The sequence below is a fragment of the Elephas maximus genome, chromosome 9 (assembly GCF_024166365.1).
Source record: "Elephas maximus indicus isolate mEleMax1 chromosome 9, mEleMax1 primary haplotype, whole genome shotgun sequence".
Lineage (NCBI taxonomy): Eukaryota > Metazoa > Chordata > Mammalia > Proboscidea > Elephantidae > Elephas > Elephas maximus.
The window spans coordinates 44349267-44363861 of NC_064827.1; the positions used below are offsets into that span (position 1 = coordinate 44349267).

A 14595-nucleotide genomic window follows, 5' to 3' on the forward strand; every position below is an offset into this window, starting at 1 on the left:
CTGTCAAGGTAGGAACTAAATCTTTCCTAATTCCCTATAACAAAAAACACAACAATTTTTTGTTTTGTTAAAATTCCCTATGGTCTTCCTCTTTTCCCCTACGCCACACTGTTAAAAGACATAGGGTTTACAGCATATTCTCAATCTGTAGAGACTTCTAACAGTAGCAGTTAGAAGCTGGGCATGTGGGAGTATAGGTGTGTATGTGTATTTATGTTGCAAGTCAGGAGGGTAAGAGGGAGGGTATTTATTAGCACCTTGCATAGGAATTTTCCTTTGGGCCCCAAGTTTTAATTTGACTTCGTTTGTAATTAGAGCTGAAAGGGACCTTAAGAGGTCACCTGATTCGGGCCTCAGCCTCCAAACAGGTGCTATGAGTTGAGCTAAGGAGGGAATAATCAAATGGTTGGCCTAATGGAGAAAGGCATAAACTTGCTGGCTGGATAAGCAGAAGAGAAGAGTTTTTTTCTATATGTAATCTCTACTGGGCCCAGGCTGGGTTTATTGAGATTTTTATGGAATAAAGGAAAGCAACCCTTTATGGCTCAGTGAGGCTCAGTGGCTTCTAGCTTATTCTTTTCCTGGGCATAATTTCCAGTGTTGCAGTCTCTATCCACTGACTTGGGGCCTTGGGCACTTGAGGCACAGCTTATAAGGGAGGGCATAGACTTAGGGAAAAGAAATTTATGCCCACACCGGGTGGTCGAAGGAAAGAGCCCATTCTGCTTCAGAACCAGGCTAATTCTAGAGTGTTTGAATTTGATTTTTGAGGGTGGACTTTTGGCTAAGCTTTTCTGCAACGATTTGGGAGGCCAAAAGCAAAGCCTGTGCTTCGAAAGAGGACTCTTATTTGGGAGGCCTAATTAAGGAAGCAGCTGGGTGTGTCTGGGACAGTCCTTCAGGCTAAACCTCTTCCCAGAATGCTAGCTGTCCTTACTTGGAGCCCAAATAACATACCAGTTAGGAACAGCAGCTTCCTCAGCTGGGAGCAGCTAACTCTACCCAGAGGGAAAAACAGATGACCTCCTGGGCGTTGGCTGCTATTCCATTTGTGGAATCAGATTCCTGATGCCATAGCCAGGTGCTCTCGGCATCTAAGAGCTTGTTTATTCTCTCCTTGCAACTCAGCCCCAGACTCTCACAGGAGTCACTATTACCACCAGTTCTCAAATCTCCAAATTCTTTCAGCATGCCTTGCACATTTCAGGGAGAAGTGCTTGTGTTTTAGGAAACTCAGAGTTTCCGTCTAATCTCACGGCCTATAAAGACATGGAACCTTAAGAGGGGATGGAAGGTAGTTATACAAACTGGTCATTGACTTTCCTGAATTCATTTCTATACTGCGAAGTAAGTCTGATGCTACTGCAGTTAATCAATATCACTTTCTAAACATATTTGATTTTGGAGTCAAGAGAAATGATTTCTGTCAGATAATCGTTTGTTTCACTCACCACTCCCCCTTGCCCCCATCGAGCCCTACTCAGTCCTGCTTTTGCCTTTCCCTATAGGTTTCATAATTTCTTCCTCTGAGCCCTAAGGTCCACTGGAAGTGCCTCTGGGGGCTCCCACAGTAGGGTGAAGGAGTTGGAGTGTACAGAGCTTTAGGCCTCCCTGCTTCAACCAGATTAGCTCCATTTTATGTATTGGGACTGAAAAAAAAAGTTTGAAACCATTGTTCTAACTCTTATCTCACACCCTAAAACATTCTTCTTGCTGTCTTGGACCTCTCCAGAGGCATACTGGCAATGATTTCAACAAAATTATAAGCTCCTCAGGCTGGCCTGTTAGCCAGCACAGTGCCTTGTACACACTCTGGCACTGTGGAGTATAAGAGTGCAGTAGATGCCTGAGGATTGCTTGCTTGCTCACTTGCTTGCGTAATGGACTCATGAGATGATATTAGTTAATGGCCTCAAGATGCTTCTCGATCAGAGAGTACAATATATCACAGTTTATTTTGATTTGTTATGATTTGAGCATTTCTGCCCTTTGCTACTGGAATCAGTCATGCAGTCTGAGGTGAAAACACAGCCAAAAGGAGTTACCCAACGCAGGCTGTTGCTGACCGAAAACATACCTGACTAGATCAATAAAAGCTAAAGTACTTTCTGTTGATTTCCAAAGAAGAGTGTCCTGAGGTGAAAGGTAAGCAGAGTGATTATTAGATAAAATCAGAAACAGAAGTATCCAAGTCACATAGTTTAAATCTATTTTTTAGTACTGTTTGTTTTTGCTAAAAATTACCTGCCTGGATAGTTTCTAAAACTAATTGGTGTCTTGATTATGGGAAATACAGGTCTTTTTCTCTGTTAAACTATACTTACAGCACTATCTAAACTGTTTATCTGCAGCCTCCAGTACACATCTTTGTGTCTTTTTTGTTGTTATTTTATTTCTAATTAACTTATGTTTTATAAGAATTATAGAGTGAAACCTTGAGAGCCAGAACTGGACGAGACTGCCTTGTTTTTCTGGGGCTTGAAAGCTTTCCACCTTTACCAAGGTACAGGCTTACCACTTTTTTCTTGCTGTCTTTTTTTGTCTATTAGTGGAAAATATTTTAATTTTCCTTCCCTGATAGGTTTCCACCTTAGACAGGTTCCAGCTTTCCCAGGTTTTACTGTATAAGCACCTTTGTTTTTAAATTTTTATTGTCCTTTAAGTGAAAGTTTACAAATCAAGTCACTCTCTCACACAAAATCCATATACACCTTGCTACATACTCCTAATTACTCTCCCCCTAATGAGACAGCCCGCTCTCTCCCTCCACTCTCTCTTTTCGTGTCCTTTTCACCAGGTTCTAACCCCCTCCACACTCTCATCTCCCCTCGAGGCAGGAGATGCCAACATAGTCTCGAGTGTCCACCTGATCTAAGAAGCTCACTCCTCACCAGCATCCCTCTCCAACCCATTGTCCAGTCCAATCCATGTCTGAAGAGTTGGCTTTGGGAATAGTTCCTCTCCTGGACCAACAGAAGGTCTGGGGGCCATGACCACCGGGGTCCTTCCAGTCTCAGTCAGACCATTAAGTCTGGTCTTATGAGAATTTGGGGTCTGCATCCCACTGCTCTCCTGCTCCCTTAGGGGTTCTCTGTTGTGTTCCCTGTCAGGGCAGTCATTGGTTGTAGCTGGGCACCATCTAGTTCTTCTGGTCCCAGGATGATGTAGTCGCTGGTTCATGTGGCCCTTTCTGACTCTTGGGCTTGGATTCACCTTGTGTCCTTGGTGTTCTTCCTTCTCCTTTGATCCAGGTGGGTTGAGACCAATTGATGCATCTTAGATGGCTGCTTGCTGGCATTTAAGACCCCAGACGCCACTCTTCAAAGTGGGATGCAGAATGTTTTCTTAATAGATTTTATTATGCCAATTGACTTAGATGTCCCCTGAAACCCTGGTCCCCAGACCCCTGCCCCTGCTACGCTGGCCTTCAAAGCATTCAGTTTATTCAGGAAACTTCTTTGCTTTTGGTTTAGTCCAATTGTGCTGACCTCCCCTGTACTGTGTGCTGTCTTTCCCTTCACCTAAAGTATTTCTAACTACTATCTAATTAGTGAGCACCCCTCTCCCACCCTCCATCCCTCCCTCCTCTCGTAACCACAAAAGAATATTTTCCTCTCAGTTTAAACTATTTCTCAAGTTCTTATAATAGTGGTCTTATACAATATTTGTCCTTTTGCAACTGACTAATTTCACTCAGTATAATGCCTTCCAGATTCCTCCATGTTATGAAATGTTTCACAGATTCCTCACTGTTCTTTACCGATGTGTAGTATTCCATTGTGTGACTATACCATAATTTATTTATCCATTCATCCATTGATGGGTACCTTGGTTGCTTCCATGTTTTTGCTATTGTAAACAGTGCTGCAATAAACATGGGTGTACATATATCTGTTGGTTTAAAGGCTCTTATTTCTCTAGGATATATTCCAAGGAGTGGGATTGCTGGATCGTATGGTAGTTCTATTTCTAGGTTTTTAATTTCTAGCTTTTTAAGGAAGCGCCAAATTGATTTCCAAAGTGGTTGTACCATATGACATTCCCACCAGCAGTGCAGAAGTGTTCCAATCTCTCCACAGCCTCTCCAACATTTATTGTTTTGTGTTTTTTGGATTAATGCCAGCCTTGTTGGAGTTAGATGAAATCTCATTGTAGTTTTGATCTACATTCTAATAGCAAATGATCGTGAAAATTTCTTCATATATCTGATAGGTACCTGAATGTCTTCTTTAGTGAAGTGTCTATTCATATCTTTTGCCCATTTTTTTTAATTAATTTTTATTAAGCTTCAACTGAGCATTTACCATTCCAATCAGTCTGTCACATGTAAGTTTACATACATCTTACTCCCTTCTCCCACTTGCTCTCCCCCTATTGTGTCAGCCCTTTCAGTCTCTCGTTTCGTGCCAATTTTGCCATTTTCCCTCTCTCTCTATCTTCCCATCCCCCCTCCAGTCAAGAGTTGCCAACACACTCTTCAGTGTCCACCTGATTTAATTAGCTCACTCTTCATCAGCATCTCTCTTCCCCCTGCTGACCAGTCCTTTTCATGTCTGATGAGTTGTCTTCGGGGATGGTTCCTGTCCTGTGCCATCAGAAGCTCTGGGGAGCATTGCCTCCGGGATTCCTCTAGTCGCAGTCATACCATTAAGTATGGTCTTTTTATGAGAATTTGGGGTCTGTATCCCATTGGTCTCCTGCTCCCTCAGGAGTTGTCTGTTGTGCTCCCTGACAGGGCAGACATCGATTGTGGCCAGGCACCAACTAGTTCTTCTGGTCTCAGGATAATGTAGGTCTCTGGTTCATGTGGCCCTTTCTGTCTCTCGGGTTCTTAGTTGTCGTGTGACCTTTTCCCCATTTTTTAATTGGGTTATTTGTCTTTTTGCAGTTGAGTTTTTGTAGTATCATGTAGATTTTAGAGATCAGGCACTGATCGGAAATGTCATAGCTAAAAGCTTTTTCTCAGCCTGTAAGTAGTCTTTTTACTCTTTTGGTGAAGTCTTTGGATGAGCATAGGTGTAGAATTTTTAGGAGCTGCCAGTTATCTAGTTTTTCTTCTGCATTCTTTATAATGTTTTGTTACTGTTTATGCCATGTATTAGGGCTCCTAACATTGTCCCTATTTTTTCTTCCATGATCTTTATCGTTTTAGATTTTATATTTAGGTCTTTGATCCATTTTGAGTTAGTTTTTGTGCATGGAGTGAGGTATGGGTCTTGTTTCATTTTTTTGCAGATGGATATCCAGTTATGCCAGCACCATTTGTTAAAAAGACTGTCTTTTCCCCATTTAACTGTTTTGGGGCCTTTGTCAAATATCAGCTGCTCATATATGGATGGATTTATGTCTGGATTCTCAATTCTGTTCCATTGGTCCATGTATCTGTTGTTGTACCAGTACCAGGGTGTTTTTGACTACTGTGGCAGTATAATAGGTTCTAAAATCAGGTAAAGTAAGGCCTCCCACTTTGTTCTTCTTTTTCAGTAATGCCTTATTTATCCGGTGCCTCTTTCCCTTCCATATGAACTTGGTGATTTGTTTCTCCATCTCATTAAAGAATGTCCTTGGGATTTGGATCAGAATTGCATTAAATGTATAGATCGCTTTTGGTAGAATAGACATTTTTATAATGTGAAGTCTTCCTATCCATGAGCAAGGTATGTTCTTCCACTTATGTCTCGTTTGGTTTCTTGCAGAAGCGTACTGTAGTTTTCTTTGTATAAGTCTTTTACATCTCTGGCAACATTTACTCCTAAGTATTTTATCTTCTTGGGGGCTACTGTAAATGGCAGTGATTTGGTGATTTCCTCTTCGATGTTCTTTTTGTTGGTGTAGAGGAATCCAACTGATTTTTGTATGTTTATCTTATATCCAGATACTCTGCTGAACTCTTCTAATAGTTTCAGTGGTATCCTGGAGGATTCCTTAGAGTTTTCTGTGTCTAAGATCATGTCATCTGCAAATAGAGATACTTTTACTTCTTCCTTGCCAATCTGGATGCTCTTTATTTCTTTGTCTAGCCTAATTGCTCTGGCTAGGACTTCCAGCACAATGTTGAATAAGAGCGCTGATAAAGGGCATCCTTGTCTGATTCCCGATCTCGATGGGAATGTTTTCAGGCTCTCTCCATTTAGGGTGATGTTGGCTTTGTATAAATGCCCTTTTTTATGTTGAGAAATTTTCCTTCTATTCCTATTTTGCTGAGAGTTTTTATCATGAACGAGTGTTGAACTTTGTCAAATGCCTTTTCTGCATCAATTGATAAAATCATGTGATTCTTCTCTTTTGTTTTATTTATGTGGTGGATTACATTAATTGTTTTTCTAATGTTGAACCATCCCTGCATACCTGGCATGAATCCCACTTGGTCATGGTGAATTATTTTTTTGATATGTTGTTGAATTCTATTGGCTAGAATTTTGTTGAGAATTTTTGCATCTACATTCATGAGGGATAAAGGTCTGTAATTTTCTTTTTTTGTGGTGTCTTTACCTGGTTTTGGTATCAGGGATATGGTGGCTTCATAGAATGAGTTAGGTCGTATTCTGTCATTTTCTATGCTTTGAAATACCTTTAGTAGTAGTGGTGTTAACTCTTCTCTGAAAGTTTGGTAGAACTCTGCAGTGAAGCTGCCTGGGCCAGGGCTTTTTTTTGTTGGGAGTTTTTTGATTACCTTTTCAATCTCTTTTTTTGTTACAGGTCTATTTAGTTGTTCTACTTCTGATTGTGTTAGTTTAGGTAGGTAGTGTTTTTCTAGGAATTCATCCATTTCTTCTAGGTTTGCAAATTTGTTAGAGTACAATTTTTCATCATAATCTGATATGATTCTTTTAATTTCAGTTGGGTCTGTTGTGATGTGGCCCATCTCGTTTCTTATTCGGGTTATTTGTTTCCTTTCCTGTATTTCTTTAGTCAGTCTGGCCAATGGTTTATCAATTTTGTTAATTTTTCCAAAGAACCAGCTTTTGGCTTTGTTAATTCTTTCAATTGTTTTTCTGTTCTCTAATTCATTTAGTTCAGCTCTAATTTTTATTGTTTTCTTCTGGTGCCTGTGGGTTTCCTTTGTTGCTCTCTTTCTATTTGTTCAAGTTTTAGGGGTAGTTCTTTGATTTTGGCCCTTTCTTCTTTTTGGATGTGTGCATTTACTGATATAATTTGGCCTCTGAGCACCGCTTTTGCTGTGTCCCAAAGGTTCTGATGGGAAGTGTTTTCATTCTCATTGGATTCTATGAATTTCTTTATTCCATCCTTAATGCCTTCTATAATCCAGTCTTTTTTGAGCAGGGTATTGTTCAGTTTCCAAGTGTTTGATTTCTTTTCCCTGCTTTTCCAGTTATTGATTTCCACTTTATGGCCTTATGGTCAGAGAAGATGCTTTGTAATATTTCACTGTTTTAGATTCTGCTAAGGCTTGCTTTATGACCTAATATGTGGTCTCTTCTAGAGAATGTTCCATGTGCACTAGAAAAGAAAGTATAGTTGGTTGCTGTTGGGTGGAGTGTTCTGAATATGTCTACGAGGTCAAGTTGGTTCATTGTGGCATTTAGATCTTCCGTGTCTTTATTCAGCTTCTTTCTGGATGTCCTGTCCTTCACCAAAAGTGGTGTGTTGAAGTCTCCTACTCTTATTGTGGAGCTCTCTCTCTCACTTTTCAATGCTGATAGAGTTTGTTTTATGTATCTTGCAGCCCTGTCATTGGGTGCATAAATATTTAATATGGTTATATCTTCTTGGTATATTGTCCCTTTAATCATTCTATAGTGTCCTTCCTTATCCTTTCTGATGGATTTAACTTTAAAGTCTATTTTTTCAGAAATTAATATTGCCACTCTTGCTCTTTTTTGATTGTTGTTTGCTTGATATGTTTTATTCCAACCTTTGAGTTTTAGTTTGTTTATGTCTCTAAGTCTAAGGTGTGTCTCTTGTAGGTAGCATATAGACGGATCTTGTTTTTTAATCCATTCTGCCACTCTCTGTCTCTTTATTGGTGCATTTAGTCCATTTATATTCAGGGTAATTATGGATAGGTATGAATTTAGAGCAATCATTTTGATGTCTTTTTGTGTGTGTTGACAGCTTCTTTTTCCCACTTGATTTTATGTGCTGAGTAGATTTTCTTTATATATTGTCCTTTCCTCATATTTGTTGTTGTTGATTTTGTTTCTGCTAAGTCTGTATTTTTCCCTTGTATTTTATTTTGATGAGTAGGATAGTTTGCCTCCTTTGTGGTTACCTTATTATTTACCCTTATTTTTCTAAATTTATAACTAATTTTTATTTCTTTGTATCGCTATATCTTCCCCTCCATATGGAAGGTGTATGATTACATTTCTTAGTTGCTCTTTATTATTTTAATGTTGTCTTCTTTTATATAATAACATCGCCGTTACCCTGTGTTGGGCTTTTTTTTTTTTTTTTAATCTTGCTTTATTTATTTTATTTTATTTTTTATTTCCCTGTCTGGGTTGACTTCTGGTTGCTCTGCCCAGTGTTCTAGTCTTGGGTCAATACCTGATATTATTGATTTTCTAACCAAAGAACTCCCTTTAGTATTTCTTGTAGTTTTGGTTTGGGTTTTACGAATTCCCTCAACTTGTGTTTATCTGGAAATGTCTTAATTTCACCTTCATGTTTAAGAGACAGTTTTGATGGATATGTGATTCTTGGCAGGCAGTTTTTTTCCTTCAGTTTTTTAAATATGTCATCCCATTGCCTTCTTGCCTGCATGGTTTCTGCCGAGTAGTCCGAGATTATTCTTATTAGCTCTCCCTTGTAGGTGACTTTCTTTTATCCCTCGCTGCTCTTATAATTGTCTCTTTATCTTTGGTTTTGGCAAGCTTGATTATAATATGTCTTGGTGACTTTCTTTTCAAGTCTACCTTATGTGGAGTTCGATGAGCATCTTGGATAGATCTTCTCATCTTTCACAATATCAGGGAAGTTTTCTGCCAACAAATCCTCAACAATTTTCTCTGTATTTTGTGTTATCCCTCCCTGTTCTGGTACTCCAATTGTTCATAGGTTATTTCTCTTCATAGAGTCCCACATGATTCTTAAGGTTTCTTCATTTTTTTTAATTCTTTTATCTGATTTTTCTTCAAATATATTAGTGCCAAGTGATTTATCTTCAAGTTAAGAAATTCTAGCTTCTACTTGCTCAATTCTGCTCCTCTGACTTTGTATTGAGTTATCTAATTCTGTAATTTTATTGTTAATCTTCTGAATTTCTGATTGCTGTCTGTCTATGGATTTTTCCAGCTTATTGAACTTTTCATTATGTTCCTGAATAATCTTTCTGAGTTCTTCAGTTGCTTTATCTGTGTGTTCCTTGGCTTGTTCTGTGTATTGTCTCATTTCCTTCCTGATGCCTTGAAGGGTTCTGTATATTAAACTTTTGTATTCTGCATCTGGTAATTCCAGGAATGCACTTTCATCTAAAAGATCCCTGGATTCTTTGTTTTGAGAGCATGTTGAGGTGATCATGGCCTGTTTCTTTATGTGACTTGATATTGACTGTTGTCTCCAAGCCATCTATAAGTTATTGTATCAGTTTATGCTTGCTTACTGTGTCATAGCTGCTTGCTTTGTTTTGTTTTGGTATACCCCTATGGGTTGCTTGAGTGAGCTAGCTTGATTATTTTTACTTTTGGAGCTCTGGTGTCCTGTCCCCAGCTGGCTAGAGCTGTTATCAGGTATATCAATCTAGGAGTCCATTCAGTTTTCTTGTATGAGTTCAGCTCAGGTGTCCAGGTAGCTGATCATCAAGTGTGTGGTACAGGCTCTGTCCTACAGTCTTAGAGGGGCAGGGGTGATTGGCGTGTATACCATATCTGATTGCAGCAGGGGGTCACGCTCTGAACAAGGCAGGGGGCTGAGAACCGACCCCCAAGTGTCTCTGAGGAAAACGCGTCTCTGTTCCTTAGAGCATGCTGGTGGGTGGGCTCTGCAGAGGGACCATGGGCACCCAAAGATTTTGTTGTAAGGACTGGGAGGTACCAGTTATCCCTGGGCCCTTGTCATGGGTGGCTGGGCGACCCAAGTGGAGCCACCAGTTCTTAGGTCCCTGTTGTGGGTAGGTGAGGACCTTGTTTAATAGGCAAAGCAATGTCAAACTTCAAACACCCACCTCTCCACAGCACAGCTGAAATGGTTGGAGTTTGCCAACAAGGGCCTATTCTTCCGAAATAGGCCCACACAGGTCCATGCAGAAAGGAAAGGTGCTCAAGGTCCACGGACGGTTTATTCCTGGACAGGAGCCGCTTCTGTCCTGAGCTCCCCCAGTTAATGGAGCTGGCAAATTATCTTTTCCCCCCAGTTGCAAATTTTTTCCTTCCCCAAGGCCGGGAGGACGGCTCCAGGTGCTCACCAGGGTCTATCTCAGGCCTGGGGATTCAGCTGCTGAAGCCAGCTTGGGGGTGGGGGGGTGCGGTAAAATATACGCAAGTACTTAGCTTTTGCCAAGAGCGCCCTTCTGCTCAGGTTCCAGAGGTGTGAGTGGGCTGCGCAGCTGGCTGCTTCTCCCTGAGGAAACTGCGGTGGAACGCTAGGACCAGCAGGCCGCTGCTGCTGCTGCCGCCACAGCCACTCAGGGAATGGTGTCTGAGGGCTCCCCGCGATTCAGGTCCGGTAACTCCTCTCCGCTTCTGAACGGTCTCTTCCTCCCCCTGCCCCTCAGTTCATTGTCTAAGCTTGCCTTCGATGCTCAGGGCTCCCAGCGTGTCACAAATATACTCCTTTCACTTGTTTTTTCAGGTCTTTGTTGTAAAGAGGGCTCCACGGGAGCGTCTCTCTATTCTGCCATCTTGGCTCCGCCTCCTAAGCATTTGTTTTTGTTGTTAGCTGCCGTGGAGTCAACTCCGACTCATTGTGACCTTATGTACAAAATGTTGCCAAGTCTGTGACATTCTCACAATCGCCAGCATGCTTGAGTTCATCGTTGCGGCTGTTGTGTCAATCCATCTCACCAAGGGTCTCATGTTTCCTTGTTGGCCCTCTACTTCACCAAACATGATGTTCTCTTCTAACAGTTGGTCCCTCCTGATAACATCTCCAAAGCAAGCAAGTCGGACAATGTTCTGTTGTGATCGCTAAGTTTTTCACTGGTTAATTTTCAAAAGTAGATTGCCAGGCCTTTGTTCCTAGTCCGTCTTAGTCTGGTAGCTTCACTGACACATGCCCACCATGGGGGAACCTGCTGGTATTTGAAATACTGGTAGCATAGCTTCCAGCATCGGTGCAAAATGCAAGTCACCACAGTATGACAAGCTGACAGATGGTAGATATACACATTTAATTTTTTTAAAAGCCAAATAACAGAAAAATGATATTAGTGGAAAAACTGGTAAAATCCAAATTGTCTGTAGTTTAGCTATGTACTAATGTTAATTTCTTTGTTTTGATAAAATGTACCATAGATATGTAGGATGTTAATGTTAGGGAAGCTGGTTGAAGGATATAAGGGAACTCTCTGAACTATTTTTTTTTTTAATTTATTATTTTTTTTTCTGAACTATACCCTTGCTGTCAAGTCAATTCTAACTCTTAGCCACCCTATAGGACAGAATAAAACTGCCCCATAGGATTTCCAAGGAGGGAGTGGTGGATTCAAACTGCTGACCTTTTGGGTAGCAGCCAAGCTTTCAACCACTGCGCCACCACGGCTCCTCAACTGTGGAAACCCTGGTAGCATATTGGTTAAGAGCTACCGCTGCTGATCAGAAGGTTGGCAGTTCCAGGTGCTCCTTGGAAACCCTATGGGGCGGTTCTACTCTGTCCTATAGGGTCGACTTGACGGCAACAGGTTTTTTTTTTTTTTTTTTCCTCTGAACTATCTTTGCAACTTCCCTATAAATCTAAATTTATTCCAAAAGAAAAAGTTAATTTAAAAAATATATACAATTTTTTTTTTATACATGATAATAAAGAGCTTCACATTGAAAAAAAATGCCAAGTCTGGGACAATATGAGCCTCAAAATCAATAACAAAAATGGATTATGACCCACTGAATTAAAAAAAAAAAAAGATTAATCCGTGAGTCCATACTGAAACCAAATAAACAAATGAAGAAAGGAAGAAAAGGGGAAAGCTTTCCCTTACATTAGAATCCCAACTAGTAAATGTAGAAGGAATAATAGAAAATCACTATTTTGCAACTATGATAGTAAATAACTTATTCAGACAAAAATCATCAGTGGATGCTAAAAAGATGAAAGTTTGATAGGGAGCAGGATATTTACACAGTCTAAAAAGTATCTGTCCATAGATTTCTTATTATTTACAAAAGATAAAAGCGTAACTTTAAAGTGGAGAAAACTGGCAGATGCCATCTGAACCAAGAGTTCAAAGTTAGCATCATCAATAAAGCAGCAAAATGACCTCATAGGTTGGGTTTTTTGGTTGTTTTTGTTTTGTTTTTTTCTTTCTCTGCATTTTGTTTCTCTCAGACTCCTTTTTTCTGCTTTTGTTCTGGTCACTGTTCTTCGTGTTAGAAACTATCCTCAAAAGTCCTTGGCTACTGACTTGTATTTTGGAATGAGGCATTAAAAAGCCGATGGAAATTCTGTGAGAGCGGATAGGCATATCAGCTGGTGAACTTATCTAGTGGGCAGTTGCAGCAAGCTGACTTTTTTGTGGGGAACCCCCAAATGTCTGTATCTGAGAGTCTTTTTTCTGGGGTAGTTCAGATTCTGCAGAGAAGTAATCTGCCAGGTGGGGCAGGGGTGATTAAGTCTGGCCGTTAGTATTCTCCTGAAATAGGAGAAGGAAGGAATCCAGGGATTCTTTTTTGGAGATTTTCATTTACTTTCCCAGTGTTTCAGACTGGCCCCTCATCCTACTTTCTCCAGTGCCTTGTTTTTCTGAATCTGATGCAGTTCCATGTCAGTTTCTCTGGAGAAGGAGTAGAAGTATAGTCTCCTGGCAGTATGGGGTTTGTGGCAGAGAGTAGGAGTCTAACTGCTTCTTCTATAGACTTAAAACAACATCCCTGTTTTTAACTGTCTAGTACTCCACTGAGGAGCCCTGGTAGCTCTGTGGTTAGGCACTTGGCTTCTAACTGAAGGGTCAGTGGTTCAAACCCACCAGACACTCTGTGGGAGAATGGTGTGGCACGTCTGCTTCTGTAAAGATTATAGCCTTGGAAATCCTATGGGGCGGTTCTACTCTGCCCTACAGGGTCGCTATGAGTCAGAATCAACCCAACGGCAACAGGGTTTAGTACTCCACCCCTACTTTCAGAGGTGCTTTGATCTCCAATTGTTAAGCCGTTCTGGAATTCTACACAGGGTAAATCTGCTGCTTCTTTGATGATAACCCTCTCTGTAGGCACTTAAGTTTTTTGTTGCTAATCTTTGTTCTCTTTTGTCGTTTTTATTAAGAAAGAGTGATACCTTATCTTGGAAAATTCCTTGTAAGATTCTGATTCTGCTGCCACTGCAGACTACTCAAGTCCCAAGCACAGCATTTTTTTCAGACATCTAGAATTATTTTTCTTTAATCTTTCTTTTACTCTTGTCCTTCCCCTATTTTCACAAATACACGAAATTTCTTATTCTGAACATATTTTAGCAAATCAGTCTAGTCCTATGGCATAGAGACTTTTTAATATTACCAACAATTAGCCTAGCCCATATAATAGAGAAAGGATGTTACTCAGTCCCAACTAGTAGAGATGCTTTGATATTTTTACAGGGCAGGATGTCACCAAAGGTGAGCTTGTATGTTAACAAGTTATAACTTGGCCAGCCAGCAAACTGCATGCACAGCAGACCCCATGTGTCTTCCTATACACTGTACTGCCTAGGTGCTGCCTGTTAGCACCAGCCACCTCTATTTACACCAGTATCCCTTGATTATTTTCTTGAGAAAGTTAATACTGTAAAATCCTTTCTTAATTCTTTTAAAGTTTATTCACTAGTCTTTCCTATTGCTTCAAAATTTCTTTAGAATGTATAATTTCATTCCATAAGCACCTACTGAACAACTATTACACTCAATTAGATATATGCAAAGCACTGAGAATACAGAAATGAAAGACATGGTTCTTGATCCTAAATGGCTCAAATTCTGTTTGAGTGAAGCAGACAAGTAAATTAATACAATATAAATTTGGTGGTAGTGACTTTCACTGAGTCATATGGACACGTAGAATAAAATCTAACCCTGAATGTACATAGGCATAGAGATGGAAGAGAACATGGTAAATTTGAGAATTCATACACACGGTAATTTTATATATGGCTAGAGGTTAGGTAGTAAAAGAAGATGAAGCTTGAAACATAGTTAAGGCCCACACAATGAAGACCTTTATATGCTTCCTTCAAAAATTTGGGTTTTTATCCCGATGGTGAGGAGGAACTACTGAAGAATTTTACACAGCAGAGCAATACGATTAGATTTATGTTTTAGAAGACTGTAAAGTTCTAGGACAAATTTAGGAGGTAATATGGATTAAGTGTTCAGAGCTGATTGTTAATCAGGGGTGGGGAAGGAAGAGGAATTAAGGATGACTTCCAGATCCCTTCTTCGGGTAACAGTGGACAGTGAGGATGAAGATGGGGAGAGTGAGGGTTGGGGAGATGATCAGTTTATTTTGG

General features: G+C 40.2%; 1 protein-coding gene across 9 annotated transcripts in view; it reads left to right on the plus strand.

Moving 5' to 3' along the window:
- The window catches only part of RUSC2 (RUN and SH3 domain containing 2), a 71506-nt gene that overhangs the window by 19118 nt on the left and 37793 nt on the right, over positions 1 to 14595 (plus strand). For 6 of the 9 annotated variants that reach the window (XM_049896501.1, XM_049896504.1, XM_049896509.1 and 3 more), the window contains one exon: positions 2419 to 2503. The exons of the other annotated variants lie outside the window; for them this stretch is intronic. The gene's annotated coding sequence lies outside the window, so the exon portion shown is untranslated. The remainder of the gene's footprint in view (positions 1 to 2418; positions 2504 to 14595) is intronic. 9 annotated transcript variants of the gene reach the window in all.